This window comes from Amblyomma mixtum, chromosome 3 (genome assembly GCF_055824585.1).
Source record: "Amblyomma mixtum isolate Tamu chromosome 3, ASM5582458v1, whole genome shotgun sequence".
NCBI lineage: Eukaryota > Metazoa > Arthropoda > Arachnida > Ixodida > Ixodidae > Amblyomma > Amblyomma mixtum.
In genome coordinates this window covers 143,638,813-143,666,070 of record NC_143014.1, presented here as the reverse complement: position 1 = coordinate 143,666,070, position 27,258 = coordinate 143,638,813, and the positions used below count along the sequence as shown (strand labels likewise).

General features: G+C 48.7%; 1 non-coding gene across 1 annotated transcript; it reads right to left on the bottom strand.

Annotated features, from left to right (window-relative positions):
• Positions 1-7,695: 7,695 nt before the first annotated feature.
• LOC149352218 (U1 spliceosomal RNA) lies at positions 7,696-7,856 on the bottom strand. Its single transcript, XR_016291962.1, has one exon. It is a non-coding gene; the product is annotated as a U1 spliceosomal RNA (small nuclear RNA).
• Between the last annotated feature and the right edge of the window lie 19,402 nt (positions 7,857-27,258).

Sequence of the window (27,258 nt, the reverse complement as noted above, 5' to 3'; positions counted from 1 at the left end):
AACACGAGAAGAAGTTAGGAAAGAGACTGGTTCCTAACTTTTTCTTTTCTCTTTCCTAACTTCTCGTTTTCCTGTGTTCGTCTGTGTTTTGGCTGGTGTTTTTCCATCAACGTTAAAGAGACGGGAGCCTATATACTCCAGCATTAGCAATAGTAATGAGACAGCACGCAACAAAAATGTCAATAATACAGTATCGTAATGAACACATTTATCCTGTGTTGTTCCGGTATCGCTGAAAGCTGCACATGTTACGACCAAGGCGTGCAGCCCATCACTTAAGCAGAAAAGCAGCGATCTTGCTGAAGCGTGCCCATTGGGGTACCGAAAACACACAGTTCTTATAAACGCCTTCGCTTTAATTGAATAATTAATGACTACAAACACCCCTGCTTCTTAGTTATCTACTCTGAAAACTTCGCAAAAGCCAGGCAAGTTAAAAGAAAAACATAGACGCAAACTATTTGGTGATCTCTCCTTTCCTCAAAGTAGTACGGGAGAAGATTGAATGTGAGGTACATGGAGAGTTCGCCCAGAGGAGCATCTTAAAGTTCTGCTGCACTACACCCGGCTTAAGAAAGGGTAGTAGATAGACAGAGAAAGAAAGAGCGCGAAGTTGGGAGTACGATGACTAGGCGCAGACGTAACCGGCCCGCTCCGATAGACCGGATGATTAGACAAGCAGACGATCGGTAAGGCAACAAATCAGTCAGCCGACAGACGAATCACTTAGCGGTTAACGAAAGAGCTGAATAAAGCAGCGACTAGTCTGCGATTCTGTCATCGGTACAATAAAAAAAAAATTGGAAGACACCTAATTGCCATTAACTGTGACAATGCGATACCATAAAAATCTTGTTGACATCTGCCACGCACAAATTTGTTACCTGCCAACCGTAGCAGGTTGCAACTGGTTCTTCCGTGTACCAACCTCTTACCACCCGCCAGGTGGCCAAGTGTGACACCGCCGGCAGGTGCGGGAGCATAAGGCCCTTATGCTCTCGCATAATAACAAGTCATCATCGAACGGACAAGTCACTACTAACAAGTGAACAGTGCCTAAACAAGATTAGTGAGAAGGACGAACGTTATCGAATGGGTTGTCAACGAACAGTCAGGCGGACAGTGCGTGGGTGATCAATAAGAAGCCAAACAACGAAAAAAAAAAATAGCAATTTATTAATAAAACAGTGAGTGCAACACTAGAGAGTAGTGAGAAAGTGAGCGAGCATAGCCGACCGTTTCGTTGTAGAAGCCTCCGGTAGGATGAGGATGCGGCTCCTTCTCAACCGGATCGGTCCGGTTGAAGAGCGGGTCCCCGTAGTCGCTGTCGAGAGGCGGCAGCGGAATGGCACAACCGGGCACATAGCTACTGCATAGCTCGTACGCCGAGTCCGGTGCAGGGACCACCAGCAGCTGCTGCAGGTCTCCCTGCAGGTACGCACGAGAGTAGGGCGTGGCGGTTACGTCGTCAGAGCGTGCGTTCCCTGCATGCATGCGCGTGTGGAATCTGCACCTTTCGTTCTGCGTGTTGCAGCAACGCCTCGAAGCATTGAAGCTTGAAGTGCAAGCTTGAGTGCTCATGCGTCAAGCTTAAGATTGTTTCCATCTGCTTGCGGGACTAACCTTACTTTATACTACGGGCAATAGCTCCGCTGGAGCTACGCTTTAGATAAATTTTAAGTGAAAACTGACCATTCGTGCTAAACGTTCTCTCTCAGTGCTTGTAAAATAGTGCTTTAAATATAATAATCCTTGACACATCACATTGTACAAAACCATTTTCCAGCAAGGTTAGCTGGCTAGCTTCAATGCACAAGCTTCATTTTACTCAGGAATGTTGTGTCCTGGTGCGCAATAAGAGTAGTTTATAATGATGGCTATCATTGCAAATTACTAGTGCGAAAGTGTGAAGATTTGGGATCTATTTTAATTTGTAGTCTCTAGTTAAGTTTCGAATTGGCTAAACCTCGGCTTGGAGCACCCGCCTCAGCTTCGGGAGGTGGTGTGTTTGACTCCCGCTGCCAGCCGGTTACCCACCAGTTTTCTCAAAAGAGTACAAGCTATGGCCCGGCCTGGTGCTCGGGTTCCTAGGGCGCATGGCTTCGGAAAGGAGCCTTCGCCTTTAAATCCCGTCACTGTCGGCTCGAACATACGCTCTGAAAAAAGGGCCACAATGGGCTTTACCGCCCAAGGCGGATTTCGATTCCTCACGGACAGATTTTTCATCGCGGCAGGGCGAGGTGACCAAAGGCCCTATTCCAAGCATTTCATCGCAGGAGAGCCGAGCACCAGGCCGTGGGAAATGTCCCCCAAGCTCTCGAATGTGGGGAGGATGCTCTACCAGAACACTGGTGCTTGTTACGCGGCTCGTTTGCTCCAAGATGTAGAGATTTTCCATTCCTATGGCTCTACATAAATGATAAGCGCCTGTACAGACCTTATACAATTTTAAACCGAGAGCTGTATTTAGGCCAAAAGAACACTTTCATCATTAGCGAATCTTTTCTCTATTTTTTTTTTCTGTCGTTCATACTGTGCATCGTGATGAATAGTGCCAATTCGGCCACTCTTTATTTGCCTTTCTTTGTCATGTGCATGCGTGCCTGACGCACGAGGAATGTACCGTCTTTGCCAAAAGTAACCAGGAACAGGTGGCTTGTTTCTTAGTCGCGTAGCGAAGCACTTACTCTGGCAGCCCTTAAGCTCTGAATCTGTGTAAGGCGAGTGCTTGTCCTGACGTTCTGACACCTTTCGGTCTTTAGGGGTGCCGTAACGGCTCCGTTATACGGTTGAGAAGGAAAAACCTGTTTCTTGGTTACTTTTGGCAAAGGGGGTACGTGGGCTACATGCCACGCGCGGTATTTGGGACACCTTCGACTTCAATAAAATTAAAACAAGTTAAAACAAATTAAGGCCGCCTTTCCGGCAGAGGACCTGCTTCGATCAAGGTGGCGTTTATATGGGATAATATGGTAGCAAGCCGGTGCTTGCGTTTGTGTATGCGATCACACCTGGAAGAAGTCGACGGCGGCGTCCAGGGCCTGCCCGACCCAGGTGACGCCCGAGGTGTCGACGAGCGCGTCGTCAGAGCGCGCCATCTCCTCCGTCTCGCGCACTACGCAGTCTTTGACCAGGGTGACTGCATCCCCCTTCACGCTCAGAGCCATGCGATGCCACCTGGAACGACGAGACTCGTCAGGAAACCGCAGACCGGACCGGGAAGCCGCGCTACGTTGCTTAGACCGCTCCATGCATGACTCCTGTCAGCAGGACCGCTCTGCCGCGCGCGTGATCCACATGTGGAACACGGGCCCACCGATTGGCATCGTGTTTCCTTGCGCTAAGTCGGAGGGGAAAGCAGCACACGTAGCTCAAAAAGTTGGCAACTGGCAAATCGGCGGATACCACTGCTTTCTTTTATCGCTGGAACTCTGGCCAAAGTTAGCCTCGAGCACTAGTTTTGGGGCATCATGGCAACTATTCCCCCTCTAGCACTATGCAAAGCACACACAGCGGAAGCAGAGAGGGAAACCGGGCCAAAGGTTCTGGGGACAGGGCCTCTTCGACAGCCCGACCGTATAATATAACTACGAAACGCTCAGGTCCGTCCTCTAGTTTCGGCAATGTGGCGTACAGTGCTCCGTCGAAAGCTAAAAGGACGCATGAAATTCCAGACAAAAGCAAAGGACGATGCCAGTCTTATCAGTGATCATCCTTTTCCTTTCGCACCCTGCGGTTCTACTTTCTACACTGCGGTTTGTAATCGGGCAGCACTGGAACGCAAGATATCAGACAAAGAAAAACTCCACTCCCTAAACCGGTCAAAGCTGTCAGAGCACTTGCTTTCCGTCGTTGAAAGCCTCTGCGAAGACCGCCTCGGAGACGGCACTCCCGTTGCCGTTGGTGGAGCGTAGCGCGAACGTCAGGTTGTCGCCCACGTGCAGCGACAGCTGCTCCATGTCGTCCCAGTCGTACACGGCCAGCAGGTAGCCGCGTGTGTTTTGCTCCATGCGGAACGTGGCCAGCACCGAGAAGTCCCGCGGAAAGCCTCCTGCACAACGCGAGAGAAAACAAGCTGCATGAGTGCGAATGCGCGGCGCGCATCCGTGCTGCCACGCCCACGCTGTATAGCCAGTGTTTATGCCGCGAATCTTCCGTCGTTTAGAGATTATCATTCAAGTCACGGCTTTGGAAAACGTGCAGATCCCACCTTTTGTTAAACATGCCGCCACGGCTGAGAGTGTCATTGGTGAGCACCTTCACGATTTGGCTAACATAAGTTACCTACGCACGTATATGAGGAGACAGCCGTTGGTTTAGCCCAGTTGGCACAGCAGCGCACAAGATGACGAGGAGGTCGTGGATTCGGCTCGCATCGGCAGCATGTTATCTTTTCCCTTGAGTTGTCAGTTTTTCTCCTGTCTAAAGGGAGCACTCATTTATTTTCAGTTGGCAAGGCACTTAGCCAAAGGGCAGTAACACTCGCGTGGCAATGCGAACGCACCATGTGGAGAGGCGACAAGATTCGACTGACTGCCGCATCATGCCTTCCACTACGTAAACATCTAGAATGCACGCACGCGCGTGCGCGCACACACGCACACACACACACACACACACACACACACACACACACACACACACACACACACACACACACACACACACACACACACACACACACACACACACACACACACACACACACACACACACAAACACAATACCTTGGGTACTGCGGCCCACCCGCACTCACTGGAAAAGGCTTCGGCCGTGGGTACCGAGAGGTTGGCGGCGCGCGAGAGGCCGTACGCGGTGTCCGGCCCGAGGAACATGGGCGTACCGTCGGCGTCCAGCCAAGCGGGACGCTGCTCGCAAATGCCCGGCCGTACCTCGACGCCCGCAGGAAGCAGGCCCAGGTCCACGCGGCCCACCAGGTCTACTGTGTCTGCGCACGCGCCAGCCGCGACCCGGTCACACCACACGCTGCATATGAAACGGGTGAGCAACTAGCGTACGCGCAGGGCTACCCCACACTTTTTTATTAATAAGGCACACATCTGAGACCCACAGAAGTGCGTACGTGCGCATCTCTTGCACTCGGGGTCTCTTGCACCTCAAAATAAGCGATAGTTCACCCTAGATGGCGTAAAGATGCGTCATAGATAAATATTTTTTTTTCTTTGTGTCTTTGTGTAAACAGAGAGGACAAAGACATAACCGATGCAACTCATATCAACCAAGTACCTCATCTTCTCAGAGTCGACCTCACCTTGTCCTGAGCAACCTCACTTCTCCAATGCCAACGTTTATTATGGAAATGATGGATGCCGGATTGTATAGCCCAAGAAGTGATTGGTTTGGTTTGGTTTATGGGGTTTAACGTCCCAAAGCGACTAAGGCTATGAGAGACGCCGTAGTGGAGGGCTCCGGAAATTTCGACCACCTGGGGTTCTTTAACGTGCACTGACATCGCACAGCACACGGGCCTCTAGAATTTCTCCTCCAAAGAAATTCTAGCCGCCGGGTTCGATCCCGGCCGCGGGATCGCGGCCATTTTGAACACTTATTCTGCATTTTCCACAAAGTGAACTCTCTCCCATTCCCTTCCTTTTATTTCTACGCGTCGAACGCTTTAATTGTTCCGCGCTAATTATGTCGTTCATGAACCGTTAGTACGCATTGTTCCTCTTGTCTTATCGTGGATAAGCGCAGACAAGCACACAAACACCCGCCCTAATTCACTACAAGAGTCACCCGACATTCGGTTTACGTGCCTGGCACAAGCTGGGCCGATGTCGTCCCGGCCGCGTGCAGACAGAGCAGGAGGCAGGCGAGGCCGGTCTCTCGGGCCCCGGGCGACCGATGCCGTCGTCTCCGCCGCCTCATCGGACCCGCCGCCTGCTGGGAGTCGTGACTGCAGGCTTCGCCGGCCATCCTCCCCGAAAAGATGCCAGGGGCCTGCGCTACGGCGAGAACTTGTTACAAGGTGAAAGTCCACCTCAAGGCGTGAAGCTGCTAGCATGAAGCTGCTAGCAGTTTTTGTAACCCTGTTTTCATTGAGTTCATGGAGAACTACAATGCACTCTACTGCAATTGCCCAAAAACATACAAGTGACACTCGCCACAGCGTTCGCATTCTGTCCATGGCTTCCATCAGATTAGACTGCTGTATTGACGCAAAATCAAGCGCCAGTACTTGTGCTAGCCAGTTACGATGGCCGACAAGAATATCGCGGCGGCCAGTTGTGCGTGCCTACCTTCCGGCTGAACTCGCAAGAACGGTTTTGTCGCCTTAGGATCAGCGGCGTTTCTTTTAGTGTCAAAGCACGACTCGAGACGTACAAACCCCAGCAAGAATCTTCTCATGTTGTTTTGTGCTCCAAGCTAACTTGAGCTTAGTTCGGAGGAGCGTTGCGCAAGCTGTACTAATGTTTAATTAATGATTGGTTGCGTGAGGCTGCTAGGGAAGAACAACATGGGTCGCAAAATTCCTACCGGTAGCTTAGAAACAGCCACCTGCCAGTGCAGTGGGGCATCTCTTAACTGCTGCGCTACTGCGCTGATAGTGGTATGAGGACTTTCCGCGATCTGTGGACGTTAAATATAGAATGGGCAATCCTGCATATATGAGCATTAGCCCATTAAAGCTATCGCGTCATACCCTTCAGGCGGGGCTTAATTGTCTCCTGCAATTGAAGAATGAACACCTGCTTTTGCACGCGTACTCGGTTTAACTACTTTAAACCCCGACCACTTTTTCTAGTCACTATGCAGGCTCGCGCGTAATAAGATAAGGATGCACACGTGTGTGTGTGTGTGTGTGTGTGTGTGTGTGTGTGTGTGTGTGTGTGTGTGTGTGTGTGTGTGTGTGTGTGTGTGTGTGTGTGTGTGTGTGTGTGTGTGTGCGCGCGCGCGCGCGCGCGCGTGCGCGCTGGCACATCATTTGTGACCAGATGAACAGGACTCCAAACGCTCGTAACACGTGAACCTCCTTCGACATTTACTCGACCAGGCTGGAGGCAAACTCCAAACACGGCAACAGCTCGAGCAAATCTTCCACCAGTATCCTGGCACGCCAGACGAGCTCAAACCACTTGCACGGGCCTTCTGCGCTCAGTATGTAACCTGCTTGCTTCCTGCCAACTAGCAGGAATAAACGTTCCCAAGTCTACGCCGCCCATTTCTTAGAAGCCATTTCGTATCTAGCGTGACAATGCAGGGAGTGGCGCCGGATGCTCGGCTTAATGTGAAAGTGTGACTACCCGGTAGGAGACATAATTCTAAAAGAAAAAGTTGGAGGCTTATCAAGGTTAAGCCCAGTGGATGCGAAGCAGCCTTCGTTTTGCATTCTTATTATTAACGTCCTTAGCGTTTGGAGGCATCTTGACCGCATGCACGCCCGGCGCAAAGACGCTGGCGCGGTTGCGGGCACAGAGACTGACGCGACGGCGGGCGCGCGCCGCTTCATCCCTGGCGTGACGTCACATATCACGTGATGCAGCGATGGTGGCGCCGCCGCCGCGTCGCGCGCGACGGCGCGATATGAGGCCCCATCTGCAGCCGGTGTGACGTCATCACGTGACGTCACATTATGCGTCGCGCGAAGGCCGGAAACCTACGTTAATATGCTTCGCATAATATACTACCCTCGGCATCAAGCGCTACTCAGTCTCTCTTTTGATTTTGTCGTGGGAGGGCTGGCGCGTACGCCGAGCCCCACTACCAAAAATTTCATGCCCCATCTGCCCCAATTAGGGGTAGTGGCGTGCGTCAGCCAACCGCAGTGCAATGGGAGGCCTCAACACGGGGCCCCGGCCTACATGATCGCCGGTGACCCGACACCAGGTAAGTATGCTGACGGAAGCGCAGGTAATCGCACGCCATGCTGGGCATACCACCATCTAGCGCCAGTGAGAAAAGCGCCTGTTGTACCATTTCTGACACCAAGGCAAAAATACTTTTGCCGAGAAGCCAGCTGTTGAACACAAAGAAGCCATACGCAGAAACGTGTAATTCAAGTTTAGGGGAATCGCCTCTACTAAAGTCAGTTGTTACAAATATTGCGCAAGGAAGCGTAAGGGTGTAGTGTATTCACTACCTCATTTCTTGCCGTATACCGCGCGCTCGCGTGTGTGCGTGTGCGTGCGTGCGTGTGCGTGCGTGTGCGTGCTTGTGTGTGTGTGTGTGTGTGTGTGTGTGTGTGTGTGTGTGTGTGTGTGTGTGTGTGTGTGTGTGTGTGTGTGTGTGTGTGTGTGTGTGTGTGTGTGTGTGTGTGTGTGTGTGTGTGTGTGTGTGTGTGTGTGTGTGTGTGTGTGTGTGTGTGTGTGTGTGTGTGTGTGTGTGCACACGCGGCGCGCACGTGCGCTGCGTAAGAGGCGGCTCATATCTTTCATTTTAAACATGAAATGTTTTTTTGTCCCATCTTAGCCGGTACCAGCACTATACTCGTAAAGTCCTGAAATCGCGGCGATGTTGACGCTAAAACCAATGCCGAAACTTACACCTCCAAAAGAATCAGTTTCGGTAGCACAGGACAGCAAAAACTTCTTACGGCGATTAAAAAAGATAATTTTCAATATTTTTTCTTACTCTGTTCAGGTACTGTACCCTATATATTCATAAGCATTAAAATTAAATTGCTTCCGGCAGTGGCCGCCGTATTTCGGTGGAGGCGAAATACGAAAACGCCCGGGCGCTGTGTGATGTCACCACACGTTCAATAACCCAGAGTGATCCAACTAGATCCAGAGCCCTCTACTACGATGTCCCTCACAGCATGTGTCGCTTCGGGGCGTTAACCCTTTTCTCACCGTGGAAAAAAAATTGAGTTTTTATTCCTTTCATTACTTTTTGTAGTAATGTCTTTGTTGCATTAACATGCAGCACATCAACATTAAGTTAAATGAATGTGCTATTCTTTAGCAGAGATTTCAAATAGAAACATTAGGCATTGATGTGACAACTTATTTGTCGAATGCCAACTTGGGTGAGAATTATTGGATAAACTGAAGACGTATAACAGAAGGTATCACCTTACCTATAACAAAAGAAAAAATATATACTTTTACATTTATGAAATGCACTAAACGTTGTTTGTATTATTTCATATAGTACCTGAACGTTTCAGTGCTCTCACTTGCCACTACTTTAAGCTCCAAAAAAACACTGCTTCCTCACAGAAAAAAGCAATCTCTCGGAGATGTTACAAAAGCTACTTTTTCTCTGAGTATTTTTATTGGAAAATTCGGGAATGTACAAACATGGCAAATAACAAAAATGTGCTTCTGAATGATACAGATATCAACGATACACGTGAAATTGCAATACACAAAAAGAAATCGTAAAACAAAAATTTACTGAAAGAGACAGCAAAACTTCAAAAGATATGAGAATATCATGCAAGAAAAACATTGGCCGATATGTCGCGGGGGCGCACGGAATGTTTCATATTAAAGTGACTAAAGGCCATGCATAAAAATAGTTTCACTTCAACAATGATTTGAGCTACAAAAGAAAATCTTCAGTAGCCAAGGTTCATGGGCCACTGGGCAGAAAACAGATCTTTGACTTTGAAAGACACATACAGACATCCAACATGCACAAAATAGCAGTAAAATGCCTTGTTGGTATAAATCTGGGGGGAAGAAGACCACCAAACAGTCTGGCATTACTCCAGCAGAGATGTAATCATAGGAGCTCGTTTTTGTAAATGAGCAAGGCATCGAATTACGGGCCACTGCACTTGCGACATTTTTTATGGCCATTTGGTTTTAGCTCAAGGCTGTTTGCTCAAGACAAGCGTACAGACATACTACAAAAATATTAAGGGAGGGGAAAACCTCAGGTTGCTTGAGCCAACGTTTCGACAAGGGGACTTGTCTTCGTCTGGGCGCCCAGACGAAGACAAGTCCCCTTGTCGAAACGTTGGCTCAAGCAACCTGAGGTTTTCCCCTCTCTTGTTCATTTTGTGATCGCAAAGGACCATCTACCCCACCCTCTCTCTACCATGGACTACAAAAATATTAGTAAATCAGAAGCAGACAGGAAGCTATGTGTTCCGGTAGACAGCAGTTGATGTTTCGGGCTGATGTCTTCCCGTCCTCATTGACCCAAACAAAACCGTACTGTCGACAACAACCTGAGGCTCACAGCTACTACCAGCATTGGAAAAAAATTACCTTGAGGTCCAAATTACGGCATCGAGGTCTTTTGCAAAGGGGTCCAGCTATCAGGAAGCTTGGCGTGCTCGCTATGAAAAGTTGCGCACCATGTTCTTCAGTCCCGCACCAAAATTCAGCGCTTCATAGCGAAATTACTAATCACATGAAAACTTGCAGTTGGCTTCTTAGACTGTGTGTATAACTGATGGCCTAACAAGTCGGCAAGGGCAGCGGTAGCTTTGAAATAACGCGCGATATCCACAGGACACCAGTGACCCATGCTCAATAGGCACAGTTGCGAAACAGTTAAACCCCACAATTCGCAATAAAAATATATTGCACACTATGAATGGGTTCTGCATTTTCTTGAGGTTTGCGAGCAATATTTCATGAATAAATACACGTCGATTAAGTTTACTTCGGTTGGTAGATAAGTTCACGTAGAACATAGCACAGAATCATGGCAGGTCTTGTTCATTTATTATCTGAAATGGTTTGGTTTATGTGGGTTTAACGTCCCAAAGCGACTTACGCTATGCGGGACGCCGCAGTGAAGGGCTCCAGAAATTTCGACCACCTGGTGTTCTTAACGTGCTCTGACATCGCACAGTACACGGGCCTCTAGAATTTCGCCTCCATCGAAATTCGACCGCCGCGGCCGGGATCGAACCCGAGTCTTCCGGGTCAGCAGGCGAGCGCCATAACCACTGAGCTACCGCGGTGTCTATTATCTGAAATTACCTGTAAAGTTAGCAAGCAATGTCCAGTGCGCCAGGTTTGACAAACTTTAGACAAAACAGTAAGTTTTCTAAATCGATGAGAATAACTAGGCGCGCTTTAAAGCACTTCTAAATTTACTGTAAAAATTGGTTTGGTTTGGTTTATGGGGTTTAACGTCCCAAAGCGACTAAGGCTATGAGAGACGCCGTAGTGGAGGGCTCCGGAAATTTCGACCACCTGGGGTTCTTTAACGTGCACTGACATCGCACAGTACACGGGCCTCTAGAATTTCTCCTCCAAAGAAATTCTAGCCGCCGCGGCCGGGATCGAACCCGCGTCTTTTGGGTCAGCAGCCGAGCACCATAACCGCTAAGCCACCGCGGCGGCGTTACTGTAAAAATTATCAGGCACCTCCTCACAATATATTTTAATTTATTCACGACCAAAGTTGGTCAAAATAGCGGTGCTCATAAGCTCGGGAGTCCGTCTCTTCTTAAGCAAATTTTTTTTATACTTCGGGTTTTTTTTTTTTTTCTGGCAAGAACTAATTGCGTACCCGTTAACCACAGTCGTCAGGCAGTGCCATATCAAAACATTAAGCACATGAAAATGTCGACCAGCCACCCCTTGCATGAAATGAAAGTGCATGTCATAAATTCGGAGGTCGTTTAGTTAAGTACTTGCGAATAAACATTTTAGGATTGCATTTGAATAATTCGTATCAAAAGTGCTCTTTACCGGCATCCCTGCAATGGATACTCCATTGAGCTTTGCACAATGTTTCGGCGTTCAAAAGTGATGCCTCAAGTCAACAGAGCTGGGGGGGGGGGGGGGGAGGGGGCATGTGAACGGGAGTTTGCAAACATGCTTACCGACGATATATATAGGGGTTAAAAAAAACGGTAAAAGTGCGCCCAATTCACTTTTTGAAATTCGGTTTTAACTAAAAAAGGTCAGTATCCTTGACACGTAACCGACAGCTAGCAGGCTTTTGAGTACGGATTACACTCAGTGAAAGGAAAAAAATTAACAGATGGAAGCCAAGGGTGTGATGAGACGGCGGTACCGTTGGATAACCCCGCGCAGTTGTGCGATGCACTTTCGTGCTGCGTGACAGCTAGTGTTTGTAAGGCTCTGTCCGCATGAATTTAAACGCAACTTGAACAACAAGCTGTAGAATTTACAAGACTTTTCAGCGCTTGAAAGAGTTGTCGAAAGTGTGGTTGGTCGCTGATCGCGAATATTGCAGGTGTTTCTTGTGCCCTTTAGCTTGCTAGTAATGCAGAAAGTAGAGAGATCGCTTCGTAGAGAAAAAAAAAATGTGGCAACGTAATGCAAAAGGTGCTGCCCAAGTTCTTCACTTCAAATATTTATGAGCTTGTCAACCTCACCTGTCTTTTTGTTGTTGCCTGACCGCTCCTTTCGATAGCTTTATTACAGCTCTGAACTTGCTAACGGCTTTTTTTCCCCATTATTGGTGCAGCCCGTACGACGAGGAATCTACGTGCCCTTGGAGTGCCTTGCAGTCATAAACTGTGCCACCGGGATGTTGAGCAGAAAGGCATAACTGCGCACAGTGCAACGTGTCTTGGACGCCGCGATGTGGAGGCAACGCAGATGGGTGCCGAAGGCCACGACAGCCGCCTGTTATGGAAGCTGGCATAGCGCTCGCCAACTTTCGCAAAGAAGCAGTGCAAAATGGACAGCATGATAAGTAGGTATAGATAAAGACAGCCACCATTTGCATTTATCCGTTTATTTTCTTATGCAGGTCTCTTGTCGTGCCTCAAAGGAGCAAGTCGACGTCCTACTTTTCTTCTAGCGTAATTTAAGCACAGTTTGTAAAGCTCTCAAAGACAACGCAACGATCCGCGAAGAGAATAAAAAGCAAAGTGGAAGTTTGGGCTGGTTGGTGAGTCATGATTTGGAGGGTGGCTTAGCTCGAGAGAAACAGGGACAGTAGAGAGAAACAGGAAATCAGAACGAAGCGCGTTCCGCAGATTAACTGTACCGAAGTAACGTAGACGTCTCGCTGCAGTTTTATTCAAATATGTTTTAATTCGCTCTCCGTCACGGGCTCGAGCACCAATACTGTACGTTGCTGCTATGCCCGAATTTGGTTACTCGGCACGACCGTAGGCAATTGCGGAGTGAACTCTGAAGAAGAAAGCCGAGCACGCTCAGCAAAAAGACAGTAAGCAGACCAAGGCCGAAACTACGGAATCAAGAGCAAACTGTTTTTTAGCGCAAAGCAATTCCAAGTTTAGCTGGCATGGACATGGCCACTCAGTTCGGCATGCTTTCACTGCACCGATCTACACAGCTCATTTTGATGCGTCAGTGGCGCCATATACTTAGTTCAATGTAATGTGTCTCTACATGGAGCCACATATCGCGTTGGTACGCCAAATATGTTTAAAGAACGCCCAAACAGAACCCGCACAATGGATGGCACCGCACAATGGCACCCCATGTTGTGCATGACAACGGTAAGTTACAGCATATCTCCGATCTAGACCCATGCCTAATTTAGGTATGCAAAATGATTGTCTTACAAGGCAGGCAAATACTGTTTTTTAAACAGTTCGTAGCACCGATTTCACTGGAAAATTACAGTAAAAGCTACTGAGCCATCGCAAATCCCCTGTTGCTATATGGCAGCATCGTGTTGAAGGCATCCAATGTGAAAATAATTCACCAGACAGCGCTCATCCCAGTAAAATGCGACGCTCGGGTGACTAGTAAGCTTGACTGTCTTGCTTATGTGCTGCGTCCTTCGGTGCGCTCTACACTTCTGAGACAACTTTAACGCCGTCACTGCTTTTGGAACGTTCAACTATCGGCCGTCGCAAATACACCCGTCTGTCACAGGATGTATTAAAGTATGTGCTTATTCCGAAGTAACGAATGAAACATGCAACTGAAGTTGTGGAACGCGTTTGATTCTATTCAACTATTCAATCGCGCCGACGAACTATCGTCTATGTCCGTAACGCCATCGAATCAATCGCAGTTCGTCGGCACAGCGACAAGCACAGATTAATACTAACGTTGCTGCTATGGAGGCACGAGCAACTCTCTTAGCGCTTTCAAACTCGCAGGCACCTCCGCAGTGCAGCAGCGGCCGTAGCACAAATGTTTTTGCCACAGTGAAAGGACCGAAAAAAAATCGCTCGTTTCACTGCGGAACCGACGCCTGAGAGAAGTTACGGAAGTATGAGTCTTGCGGGAAACGTTTCGTGGCGAAACAAACAGCATCAGATGGTCCCTCTTCCCACGACGCCGTCGGAGCGGATTTCCGGAAGCGTCCTCAAAGGTTTTCAGGGCAAACGAAAATAAAAAGAAAGAAATGACTGGCGCAGAGTGTGTTCTGCGTGAAACAGTGCCTTCCTGTTCAATATTGTTCCTCAAGTGTACACGCGGTTGAGGCAAAAACCTCCCACAAGCCTTCTTCCAGCGGGCTTACCCGTGGGGCAGTCGGCGAGCCTCGGGCTTGCTCGGGTAGGGGGCCGTCGTCCCCGGTTGACGGCGGGCACAGCACAGTAAGAACGAGGCGACGTCAACGAATCGCGCATTCGAGAGTGCGCGGATTTGACCCCCGCGGCCTGACCTCGGGCGCTGCGCTGCTGGCGGAGCGCGCGAGGCGACGACATGAGCCGCCCCACACTTGCCGAGATTTCTTTTTGCACTTCGGGGCGCCCCACCCGCTCATCCGCACCCGGCTCGAGCGAGACTGCTCTGGACGTCGTGCCAAGCCCTTCCTTCTTCCGCCTTTCATGCCGGCCGTCGACGATTAGGAGTTGTGCACTTTATACTTTCCATACTCATCGTCCTCTGTATCGTTTTAGACGCTGCGTCGCCTTCCTCTTCTTCGTCGAGGGCTTGTTTATTTTGATGGCCGGAGTCACTCGCCGACCCCGCTGTCTTGAAGCGGCGGCGGAACCCGCGCGGGCTTCCAGGAGACCTTCAACCGAAGTGGAGCACAATGGCGCTTGCCAGCGGTTGGCTGCTGTCGAACGTATACGGTCTGCGGCAGTGCGGTGCGACTCCTCCCAAAGACTGCTGCGTATCTGTTGCTGAGGCCAGGATAAAGCTTCGCAGAAGTGGCCCGTTACTTGAGGCAACGGCTGAGAAGTCGGCAAATACTGTGGGCAACGTGAAGTTAGCGGACAACGTCAGCTACTCTCGCGCAAAGTCGTGAACGAGATATGCAGCCACAGCTACCATAGATGCTGCCATGTAGGCCCAAACAATTGAGAGAGTCACCATAGTATACTACTGCCAATCAGGAGCTTCCGGGAAGACAGAAGACAGCTAGCCGTTGTGATTCAGTGGCTTTTGCGCTCTGCCGTAAAGAAAGAGGCCGAAGGTTAAATCCAGAGCTTCGCATCTCGACGGAAACGAAATGTAAAAATGCTCTTGCACTGAGATTTTTGTGCTCGTTAGGAAATCTCAGCTAGCAGAAGTTTGGCTCCAAAGTTCTCCACGATGGCGTCCCTCGCAGCTCACATTTTTATCAGCCGTAGGGAGGCAATACTTTTTAACTTGCGAGTCTCGGCACATGGGAGAATCGCTACACGAACGGCCAGCTCCATTCGATGAAAACTGCATCTCGACGAAAAATGCGGTGAGTTTCAGCAGTGAAACATTCGGATGCCTCACGCAGAGGGAAATTGGAAGTTGCTTTAAGTGAAAATGGTGGATACCGGGGCAAGTGGGTAGTTGATGACAGGTTGTGTAGCGCAAAAACACGAAACACGAACGAGACACACAAGACAACGAGACACACACCACAAGTTAACGTCTGTGTCTCGTTCCTTCGTACTTCGTGTTTTTTGCGCCCCACAACTTTTGCAGTGGCGTCACTAGGGGTGCTGCGGCACGCACCTGGTGCAAAGCTCGAGGGGGTACAGCTGCAAAAGAAAACGGGTGAAGGGAGGGGGCGCAGTGCCTTTTTTAACTCTGGATGAGCTCAATGTTTCGCTGCCTAAACTCACCGCATTTTTCGTCGAGATACTTTAGCTGTGAAGACACCTCAAAGTGGCATGCATTCGCCTGGAAGATCCTGGAAGATCGAGGCCAAGCAGCGCTCAGCATTAGACTTCTTCAAGTTCATCCCTCAGTGGATTTTTTCTTTTTACCTTGTACAACCTTTCTTGGGATATCCCTGTTTTTAGTACCGTGAGAAAGCCGGGGGCTTCTAATTTGAAACCTAAAAAAAACTACTTGACATCTAAAATGGAATCGTGTGCGCTTACAGGTCTTACAAGATTATTTGTTGGAAGCGAACTGGAAAAACAGGATTGACGTTCAGCAAACAGAAAGCAGTTTTGCAGCCCGCATGGTAAAAAAAAAATAACATTTTGATTTCCTGTTTTGTTTTCTTTTTTTCTCCATACACACTCTACGTGAGTGCATTCGCTCATCAAGTGCCGCCACATTTTAACGCGAAAGCCTTAAGGGTACGTTCAGCGACGGCTATAAATCTAATTGTTTTCTCTATGTTCGAGTGGACCTGGTTCCATTCCCCCTTTAGTTGTCCTTGATTGTTCCTGCGCAATGAGTGCACGCGTTTTCAAATACTGGAACTGAACGCCACTGAACTTATGTCATGGGGGATTACTTATGGGCAGCGTGAGCTTTCGGTATACTTATACCTCTGCAATGTCGATACTATGTGGAGGAGACCGCAGTGGTTCGCGAGTAAATGATAATGGCGAAGGGAAGGACAAGCTGTGGGAGGACCTTCAAACACATAGATTTGAGACTCAGATGAGCTTCAATTGCAAAATAACAGGCCAGGTAAACTGACGTTAAAACTCTTTGGCACGGCCAAATACTGAACTGAAAGGGAAGTCATTTCTCGACAGCTCCAATGAAAGTTTACTTTTCGAGGCTAGGGCTGGGCGCTTGATGACAAAAAGTTACATGAAAAAATTTGCCGCCAAAGACGATATTTTCTCTTGCTGTATGCAAGACCGGGAAATAGCATATTCTTTTGTGGCGTAAGGCCCTCCATCTACCAGGAAATGAGGCTACCACCGAGATGCTTTGGGATTTAAAAACGGCTGAGGCGAAGGTTATTTTCACAAAGTGCTAAAAAGAAAAGAAGATATGCTAGTGGGTATGCGCAGGAAAGGGATATAGTCGTCGTTTGGCCAGAAAGAGAAGGAAGTCGCTATAATAGCTCCGGAAGGAGACCTGTTAAGCTACTCAGGAAATCGCGCTGAGCGGCACAGAAAGACGTGAACGCAGACGGACGAAGTGCGTACTTTGAACTGAATTATTTCAAAGGATTTGGCCTTTAATACAGAGATATGATGACATGAAAGAATGAAGAAGGAAATAATAAACAATTTGCATCCGATAAACAACTTTTCACTTCCTATCCGCAATCTGGCCCGTGGCCTAAACCATTCTATTTCGCAATCTTCGAGGGCTCTTGACGGCGTGCTGATGCGGTTTTTTGTTGCAATAGACCTGATCTTGAAGGCTTGGATAATTTCTCTTTCAGTTTTTTTTTTTTTTCGCGTGACCTAGGCTGGTGTCGTTTAGTTGAGGTTAGGGTATTTCTTCGGATTTTCTTTTGGCGTGACCTTGGGTGGCTGGGTAGTTATGATGAGGATTCCATTTGCATCAGCACACCGCATCAGCGCACCGTCAATAGCCGTCCAAGATTGCGAAATAGAATGGTTGAGGTCACTGACCAGATTATATATAGGAAGTCGGAGGTAGTTTTTCGGATGCAAATTGTTTATTCATTTCTGCACTCTTTCATGTCATCCTTTTCTGTATGAAAGCGCCACATCTTTTGAAATAAATCAGTTGAAAGTACGTGCTTCGTCCGTCTGTGTTCACGTCTTTCTGTACCACTGAGCGCGATTTCCTCAGTATGAAACACCAATTAGCCCCTGCTCTTGCCTGTTGACGTGTTAAGTGTTATGCTTGTTAAAGGTGACAACTTGTACCGCCCCGATCTACAGGAAGCTACTGTTCCATCTCTGCGTCCTTCAGTGATGCAGCAATCACTGCCGCTTCTTCAAAAAGTGAGGTGAAAAGTCGCGCAGTTTCTCTTTATTTAAATTTAGATTGGTTTTACTGAGACAAAAGCAGTAGTGCCATTCTGCAAAATCGCGGAGTCTGCATGTGACACAAAAGCAATAAAGCCTCCAGAGGCGTGCGAGAATAAAGCAGCGGAACCTCCACCCGCCTCCCCGGGCCCAACCTCCAGCCTTAAGAAGACTCTGCCTAAAAGAATCCCATGAAGAAGCCCACAAAACACCCACCTCATGATCCACCATCATGATCATTCCAGCATCGGCGTGTGAGAGCAAAAGAGTGAAGCCTCCTCCCTCCAGAACCGCCACCGTCCGCCCACCTCCCCACCACACCTCTACAACCCTTCACCTACCAGAAGCCCATGAGAGGAGCATACCATGAGCCCACCCACACTTCCACTCTCCGTCCACCCGACCCTCCAGAAGCCTTCACCTACCAGAAGCCCAAGCAGAACCAGAAAGAAAAAGTGACGGCGAAACCACAATGGGAAGACAATGTAAAGTGAAAGGCAAGCGCCCCCCTGCTGTCGCAGCTTCGCCGCATCAGGTCGTGTGATTGCCTCCAACTATTTTTTCTGAATGTTGCATCTGGGATATTATAGACTTTTAGCATAGCGGAGACGTACCAGCGGAGACGTGTACCGATCTACCGGACGTCAGCTGCGCACGCGGAATGGCCCTGCCTGGCCCCGCCTCTTCCCTGCGCGTGCGCAACTGGAATCCGGTAGATCAGCATACGTCTCCGCTACGCTAAATCTTTCAATTGGCAGCCCACCGAGAAATTTATTTACTTTTTATTTTAAAGAGCCTGTTACAGCTCGCCTTGTGGCGGCAGTGTCCTTCATGTCCCCGCCCCCTCTCCCCATCTTTCTTTATTTGACACAAAACAATATTCTAATTTTTATGTTTTGCGGAAACGCTTAAAGCAAAAAAAAACGAAGCAGAGAGCAGTAAATGAAGGGCTATCTTGAGCAACCCGCTTACCGGAAATCACGTACAATGCGCCAATGCAGGGTGCTCCAAATTAAGCTACAGGATGTTTTAACAATAAACGATGAGCAGAGCACAGAAGAAGTATTTGTATGTAAGTTATGCCACCAAGCGGACACAAGATGAGAGAATAACTGCCATCGCCAATCTCCTCACCAACCGAAATCAATTATAATTGTTTTAGCCACTGCAACTAGCGTGTACGTTTATGCTGGAAACTCGGAGGTGGTCACATTCGCAGGCTATTTCATTTGGTAGCTCGTAGCACGTCCTTGTTACGAGATATTTGCCACCAAAGTCCCATCTCAGTGCGAATAATTAAATATGCAAGACAGTTGCGATCAGCGTCAACGTACTCCCTGGTGTGACCCAACTGTTGTTTGCGGTGTTTCATCGATAACTCTAGTCGAAAGTGAAAGGGGAACAGTTATCAGCTTCGTATATTCGTCTACACCGTTGGCATATACACAAAAGCCGCGTCACATCAGAAGGAACTTTGTGCGTAAAGTCATCGCCTCGCATGCGTAATTGCGCAGCCTGAAATGGAAAATATGGAGGCAAATATTTCGCAACACTGCGCGAGTTCTACCAACTGTAGATATAATCTATCAATGCGACCGACTCTAATACCCGTGCCACACGGGCAAATTTAATGCCATTAAGTGCTTACCGCTTTAACTTTTAATGACATTCATGTGGTGCTACACGGATAAATTTAATGGCATTAGCTTTACTGTCATTCGCAACCTACTGAGTTCGCCAGTGCTCTTTCTCCCGGGAAATGCGTACCCTCATCCCCATTCCACACGCAGAAAAGCATTATATTTTCTTAGTAACAACTTCCTAACCAGTAGCAAATGGTTAATTATTAACTTTTTGTTACATGAGACACCTCTACAGCATTTTCGATGCGAAGGGTGCCATTTTTACCAGCACTAGTGACAAATACTCTCGACTTGTGTACCGACATGCGAGTTTACGGCTACTTTTTCAACTTGCCAGGCAAGAACAGCGGTATTTTTCTGCGAAATAATTTTTATATTAAATTTGAACAGCACTCCATATATTGTGCTAATTAGCACTGTTCATATTCAGGTGAAATTTTTGGCTGCCTTGAAAGCGTTATTGTCATCATGACTTTCGTATAATGACATCAAATGTGGACGTGTAGCACCAACTCCGAAACTAATGGCATTAACAAACTTAAGGCTTTAAGCATGTACTGCCATTTCTTGTGCGCGCGTGGCACGGGTTTAAGTTTCTAGTATAAATATGTACTCTGACTGCAGTGACTAAAATGTTCGACAAATGGTTTTAGTTAATTAGGGTGGCAATTATTTTCTCACCTTGTGTTTGCCGGGTCGCGCATCCTACGCGCAAATACATCGTTCGTGTACTACCCATCGCGTTTTTCTTCTTTCAGTCGCGAAGGCCTAATTTTTTAACGCTCTTTATATTGACTGCGCATGTATATTTTCGTGTACCGCTCTCGGGACAGTCAGTGACCCTATTAAGCACTCGATAACACAGAGCCTGCCCACGCAGGAGCCCCGCGCCACTCTTCCGCCCGCGTGCTAGCACCCGCATTCAGTCCAACGGTCTCTGCCGCCCATCTGCAAGCCATCGGCGAGGAGAAGCGGAGTGGAGCCTGCGGCGAGGTCGCCCCGCGGCGACGTCTCCCAGATGGTCCGACCAGGAACTGCGCGCCGAGCGCACTGCTCCCGCGCCTGCATGGCTTTGCTCGAAATGCCCGGCGTGCCATGCTGCACGGCGTCGACGTTGCGTCCACTCAGGCAGGAACTGTGGGGGCGGACGTACGCGTATACCCTACCCCGAAATCGTGTGGAAGCAAACTCCCGCCACTTTCGCCCTCTATGTGGTTTATAAGAGAGACGTTGTGGCGGACGATTCGGAATTTTATTCATTTAACCGACAGGGTGCCTGCCGCAGTAGCGAGAAACCAAACTCCTAGCCATGTTTCGGTGCAGAGAAAAGGAATGCTGGAATAGTCCTCCCACCTCTCAAAAAAAAAAAAAAAAACTTTTAGAACATATGGCGCACATGGCCCATTCAGCGGTATATCTCTAGATTTCTGCACAGCTTAAATACTGTCCACACAACGCACAAACTTTAAAACACTGCAAGCCTACAGAAACAATAAATGAGAGGGCCCTTTAATAAGTTTAGCCTCCCGAACAGTAACTGTTGTATTAAGTAACGCAACGCCTCCACCAGTGCACTAGTATCTGCATGCCGTTGCAGAAGTCCGAGGGCGACTGTAACGAATGCATATACAGGAGGATTTTTTTTAACCTTTACAGATTTTTGTATTAAAACCCGTGAGATATACATCGGTACGATCTGTGCAGGTGGATTGTACAGCAAGGCGGACGTATATGTACGTACGTTATAGACCTCAACTAAGAGGCGACAATTAACTAAAATTAGTTAACCACTTTGTAATATTCGGTTAAAGGACGCAAGTTTATACTGCCAAATTGAAGGCCGTCAACATCGAAAGTAAGCCCAGTTTTAAATTTTCTGAATCAGCATTGCGGTTCGAAACGTCGAGCGTCAAAGATAGGCTTTTGAAACCTCGGTGAGTTTGCTTTCTCGCGTTGCACGTGTATGAAATGGCGTCGCTGAGCGTGTTATTGTCGGCGAAATCACCTTCAGTTCTTTTACATCATAAAATGCACAAACTCCGTCTCTATTTGTTGCATTAAAAATGTAGTTCTGAAGGGTAGCGGATCGGCCTAGTTGGTGCAGTTTTGACATTTTTCGAAGCGCTAAAACAACAAGGACGCAGAGGGAACAGACAGGGACGAGCGCTACTTCCAACTGTTTATTTCGTAAAACCGCAAGTGCTTTAAACATTTCTCGAACGCTTTTATGACACGGCAGAAAACTGCACGTGCGATATTACACAGTATAGCTGCCTAAACTAACAGAGCCAAGAAGATAAGTGCACGATTACGTTGATACCCTGAGGAAGGCAAGTTCTTTTTTTGACAATGAAATAGACGGTGAGCTTACACAAGTGCTACCCAGTGATGCTATGTTCTGTGCCTCTATAATCTCTCGGGTTAGTTGATCACGACTACGTCCGATGATGTGGCACTGATTTAACAATGGAGCACTTTAACAATGGAGCACTCCATTTAACAATGGAGTCTTACATAGCTATTCCGAAGAACCGGCGAGCAGGCGCTGCTTTTCTCTACACCCGATAGCGCCTGGATGTCTGTGGATGACGTCATACCACACGCTGCAACACACATCCATCACCGCAGCAAGGCCTGCAAGCTCTTGTTGCTTTTATGACGTCAATCGCTTGCCACCGTTCGCAGGTGGTCGACCGGCCGCGAAGTTCTAGCTGCGGCGCGCTGAAGAGCCGACTTGATGCCCCATCTCTCCCTCTGGTATGACGTCAGTAGTCACATGACCGACCACCGACCGTGAAGGGTAGGCTGCGGTACCGCGAAGAGGCGACACCTGGCTTTCGCAATAAAATGTAGCGGCGCTATCGCGCCGCGTTTTCCGGGTTGCAAGACCACATAACTCCCAACGAGATGAATTATCTCTGTCACCGCATATATAGTATGCCCTTTAAATTACAGGACACTACAATAAAAACAATTTTCATGTAATTATACAGCGACGTTTCCTCCAAAGTGTATTTATCAAACTTAATTTCGCGAACTAACACGATGCGTGAATGCACGTGGCTCCTTGGACGCGCGCACCAGTATGTTGTTGTTGTTGAACACTTTTATTGTTCAACAGATAAGGACCACACCGCCTGGGCCGCTCTGTCTCACCTTCCTTTACTGGGGAGGGGACTTAGGAGCGGCCCAGCCGCACGGGATGGTCGCAGTCGATGCTGGCCGGGTTGGTTTCGCCGGCGGCCTCTTCTGCCAGTTGGACGGCGGTGAGTTGGAGCTGGTCCGAGCTCCGCAACAAGGTTTCCCAGGCTTCCCTACTGCTAATGTTTTGCGCCCTGCCTGGGGAGTAAGGGCACTCCCAAATTATATGGTCGAGGGTTCCTCTCGCCCCACACTTTTTACATTTATCGTCCTCGCAGTCCGATCGGATATGTTTATTTAGTACTGGGTTTGGGTATACTCCAGTCTGCAGGCGTCTCCACGCCGTCGCCCGACTGTTATTTAACGCCGTGTTTGGTGGGGGAAAACACCTCCGGCATTGCCTGTAGTGTTCTGTAATCTCTTCATACGAGATTAATCGCCCTTCTCTATCATGTTCGGCCTGAGCCGACCCTTCCTGTACAGCTCAGAGGTAAAGATCTCGAGCTGCACTGTGGGCCGCCTCGTTACCGCTGACAGATTCGTGCGCCGGGGTCCAGATGATGTTGATCGTCCTATCAATCGCACCAGTAAAGCCAGCTCTGCCGACGAAACAACAAAGTTCCGCCAAAAAGGTTCCGCCGAGATGCCCGGACAGCAGAGCCATCTGTTGGCAAACCAAAATGACACGTGACTGCACGCTGATTGGTGGACGCCGGCCGTGACGTCGGTGGACGCGCCGCGCGAGGCGTTTTTTTCTACTTTGCGTAGAACCACGCGGTGGCGTGATTTAGTGATGAATTATGCTGGGCACGCGTCAGAATGACGCGCGCGTCCCACCATCCGCGCGGAAATCGCACCCTAAATCGCACCATGCGGTTCCAGCTTAAGCCAGCAGACGTTATTACGCAGCGGTGTTCCTTTTCGAAAGCATGAAATGTTTTTGCTGCGAAAGCAACACTATGCGAGTCGCCGAGCCATTTCGCGGAGCTGACGAAAGGCCATACTGCGCATGCGCGAGGAGAAGTGACGTCACACGGCGCACAGCTGGCGCGCCGCCGCTGCGCGGGTGACTCAAGAGGTGCCGCGGCGTTGATGCAGCCCTTACCTGGGGCTGCGCCGGCCCCCGAACCGACTGGCTACACAGCACCGTAAAATAAAAACATCAGTATGGCTGGCAAACCTTCTCAGAAAGCTAAAAAAAAATTAGACCAATTCGAAATCATTCAATGGAACTGCAGGGGTTTTAGAGCTTACAAAAAACGGTCACATCTCTAGCTCTTTCTGCAGTCCCTTGGTGACATGCCGGCGCTTCTTGCTTTGCAAGAGCCCGGCTATAGCCCGGCAATGATGCTAAATTCTCTGGGTATAGCTCGTTTCAGGGGGGCCCCTCGACCTGCATCCTGGTGCATAAAGCATACACCGCGATTCAGGTCGATCTGGATCTGGAGACTGAGCAGGAATACACCATGATGAGGGTTCTGCCTTTCAGGCGCCGCGACCCGTCAATACATGTACTTAATGTGTATTGCCCCCCGCATAAGCCGCGTGTTACTTTCAGCGAAATTTTCTATCGTGCTCTCAAATCGGCTAACAATGAACCATGGTGATCATTGGGGATTTCAACGCACCCAGTCTACACTGGGGCTATCACATGGAGGAAGGAAAAAGAGAGGAGAGGCCCTTTCCACACAACACCATGGGAGAAAAATGTGGAGGAAATCACGTGGTCTTTTTCGCGATCGGGAGGCCACCTAGTCCGGGCAGCTTAGCAACGGCGTCGTAGTTGTTGCTTGCAAGCCGGGCGGTAGCAGACGACCGCGGCGTAGCAGTTGTGGTGCGGCGTACTTTTCTCAACTGCTCGAGTTTGTTTTTGATCGTGCTCACAAGCTTACGTTGGCGCCGTTCACTCATATCTCAGGCGGAATTCGCTGCAAAACTCTCGTTGTTGCGTGCATTGATTTCAACGCGCTCGACCACGATCGCACGGGCATTTCGTCAACTGCGTCACTGCTCGGAGCCGTCGGGAGACCACCGCTGCTTACTGAGGAGCACTCGCGCTGTTCGTTCACCAGTGATTCAATACGCCGTGCGCTAGAGAGGTCGTCGGCGTATTGCGCGGACGTTTCGCGTCCTGTGCGTGCAGTGTGCGTGTGCCATTCGCGCTCCAGTTTCCATCGGCAGTGAAACCTCATTGCTATTAGGCGTGCTCTTGCAACGCTCTAGTGATCGTCACTGGTGTTAGTGTAACTATTTTCGTTTTTCGCGATTGCGCTTGTGTGAGCAGCGGGGGCCATGACATGGGTGGAGGGCGATATTTTAAAGGAAGCCGTTGCGCTCGCTTTGCATGCATGCACGCCCCTGTTATACGCCGCCGGTAAAAATGAAAAGAGACCCTGCGCTTAAACAATACCTTAGAGATTTTTTTTTCTTTAATAAAGGCGAAGGGTTAGTTTTGTTCGCTGCAATATCTACATAAAGATACGAATGCACACAGGATGCCGAGAACTTCATTTGTAAAAAACATTTATTTTCTCACAAAAAACAACTCGCACGAAAAAACGTGGCTATTTACAATTCACATCATATACAACAACACAAAAGCTTCTGCTCTATAGCAAAGTCATCAACTGCAAACAAATGACATTTGTCAAAACTTCAACCCCATACATGCAAACCTGCGCTCGGCTGCAGGTCCTTTAAAAAAAAGCACTTTTTATTTTCGCGATACATTCATTTGAGGAGAATGCAAAGGATCAAAAAGTAAACTGACGTAAAAAGGTCTGTTAATAATGGGGTGAACTGTGCCTAGAATTAAAAGGAGTGCCATACGCCGTGCGAGGGTGAAGAATAAATGGGCACTCTTATTTTCGTTTCCACATTTACTATATCAATGCAATGTGTGTGCGTGTGTGTGTGGGGGGGGGGGATGTAGAGCTCAGAAAATTTTGGGGGTATGTTCTTACACCGAAACACCTCCCTGGCTACGCCCCTGGCGACTACAACTGGGGCTCACCGATGATGCCGATGTACAACTGGGGCAGGTTAATCAGAAAAAAAAGTCGTAACTCATATATATATGCACACACATACACATGTGAAAAGGTCACCTGTCAGAGCACATGTACTATGAGCACGAAGAATGAAACGCCAGAAGCAACACTAGCTATATGAGACAGATATACACAAAACTTCACTGACAGCTGTCAGCGGCAATGAAAAATGGCCAAGAAAGTAACAGGCTCGCGGCTAATTTCGAGCGCTGAGCTAAACAAGCAAGTATACTAGTTTCATCGAATGCAGCCTTCAACTTCAGAGTCCCAGGGACGGGCGTTGCCAGAGGGGGGGCCACCGCAGTAATTGAAAGCGAAGGTCACTTCCCGCGCTTGCAAGAGCTGAGATAAGTATTTTTCTCGGCTGCTACTAATTGTGACCAGGGCCGAGCAGTTGGAGACGGCGCGGAGACGACGCAGTACGAAGCAGTAACTGAAAGTAGCCGCCTGTCTCACAGGGGTATTTCCGCTTTATTAACTTTTCCGCTGACGAACACCAGCATAGGGCGCCCTAAACCGGCCGGCAAGCAGCCAAGCGCCACCAGCGCGGGGATCTGTGCCCATGCGGTAGCACGCTCCTTCGTTGGCTTTGAAACGCGCGCGCAGTAATCGAGGGCGGGACTTACGCGATGACGTCAGCCCGGACAAGATGGCGCCGAGCTGATTTTCAGCTTCACAAAATGTCACGTGATGGCCTCTCCTCTCTTTTTCCTTCCTCCATGGGCTATCACTTCGAGAAAGCCAGGGGCGCAAGCTGGCGGAGCTCATCTCCACCCTTCGTCTTACGTTGCTCACGGATCCGTCTTGCCGCACACGTGTGGGCAACTCGGTCACCCGTGACACGTGTCCTGACTTATCTCTGGTTAGGAACACCCCAAGCAACCACAGATATCCGTCGGACGTACGAGCTAGATCCGAACGTCCTTTGCCGAGATCGGACGTCCATCGGACATACGAACACAGTCCGATTTCGGATATCCGTATTCATACATCCGCCGGACGTACGGACACTATCCGCTTTTGTATATCCGCATTAGAGACAATTGTGTACGTACGAGGGATGTACGGTGGAGTATATTCTCCGGATATGAGTATAGAGTTTTTTTCTAATTTTTCACACAGAAAAGTCGCGCCGTTCGAGTATGTATACTGTAGAGTTCGCTTTTTTAACCTAGAAAATTTTATTCGCGAAGGAAATTTTGTCAGTTTTATTGGCTAGTGTGCGAGAAATTGCGTTAATATCTGCATATCTGCTTTGGAGAAATTATTTCCATGAGCTACAGGGTTTGACTTGAGGACTTTTGTAAATTCGCGCAATTCCCTAGTCATATACTTGCAGTGCAAGGGCCACTGCTGAACTAAATTTATTTAAGGGTAGGAGCGAGGGCTACACAAACTTACAGTAAATCAATTCCTAATTTACGTCTAGAAAACATCTAAAAATCAGTAGCGTGTCCGCCTTTGTAAAACG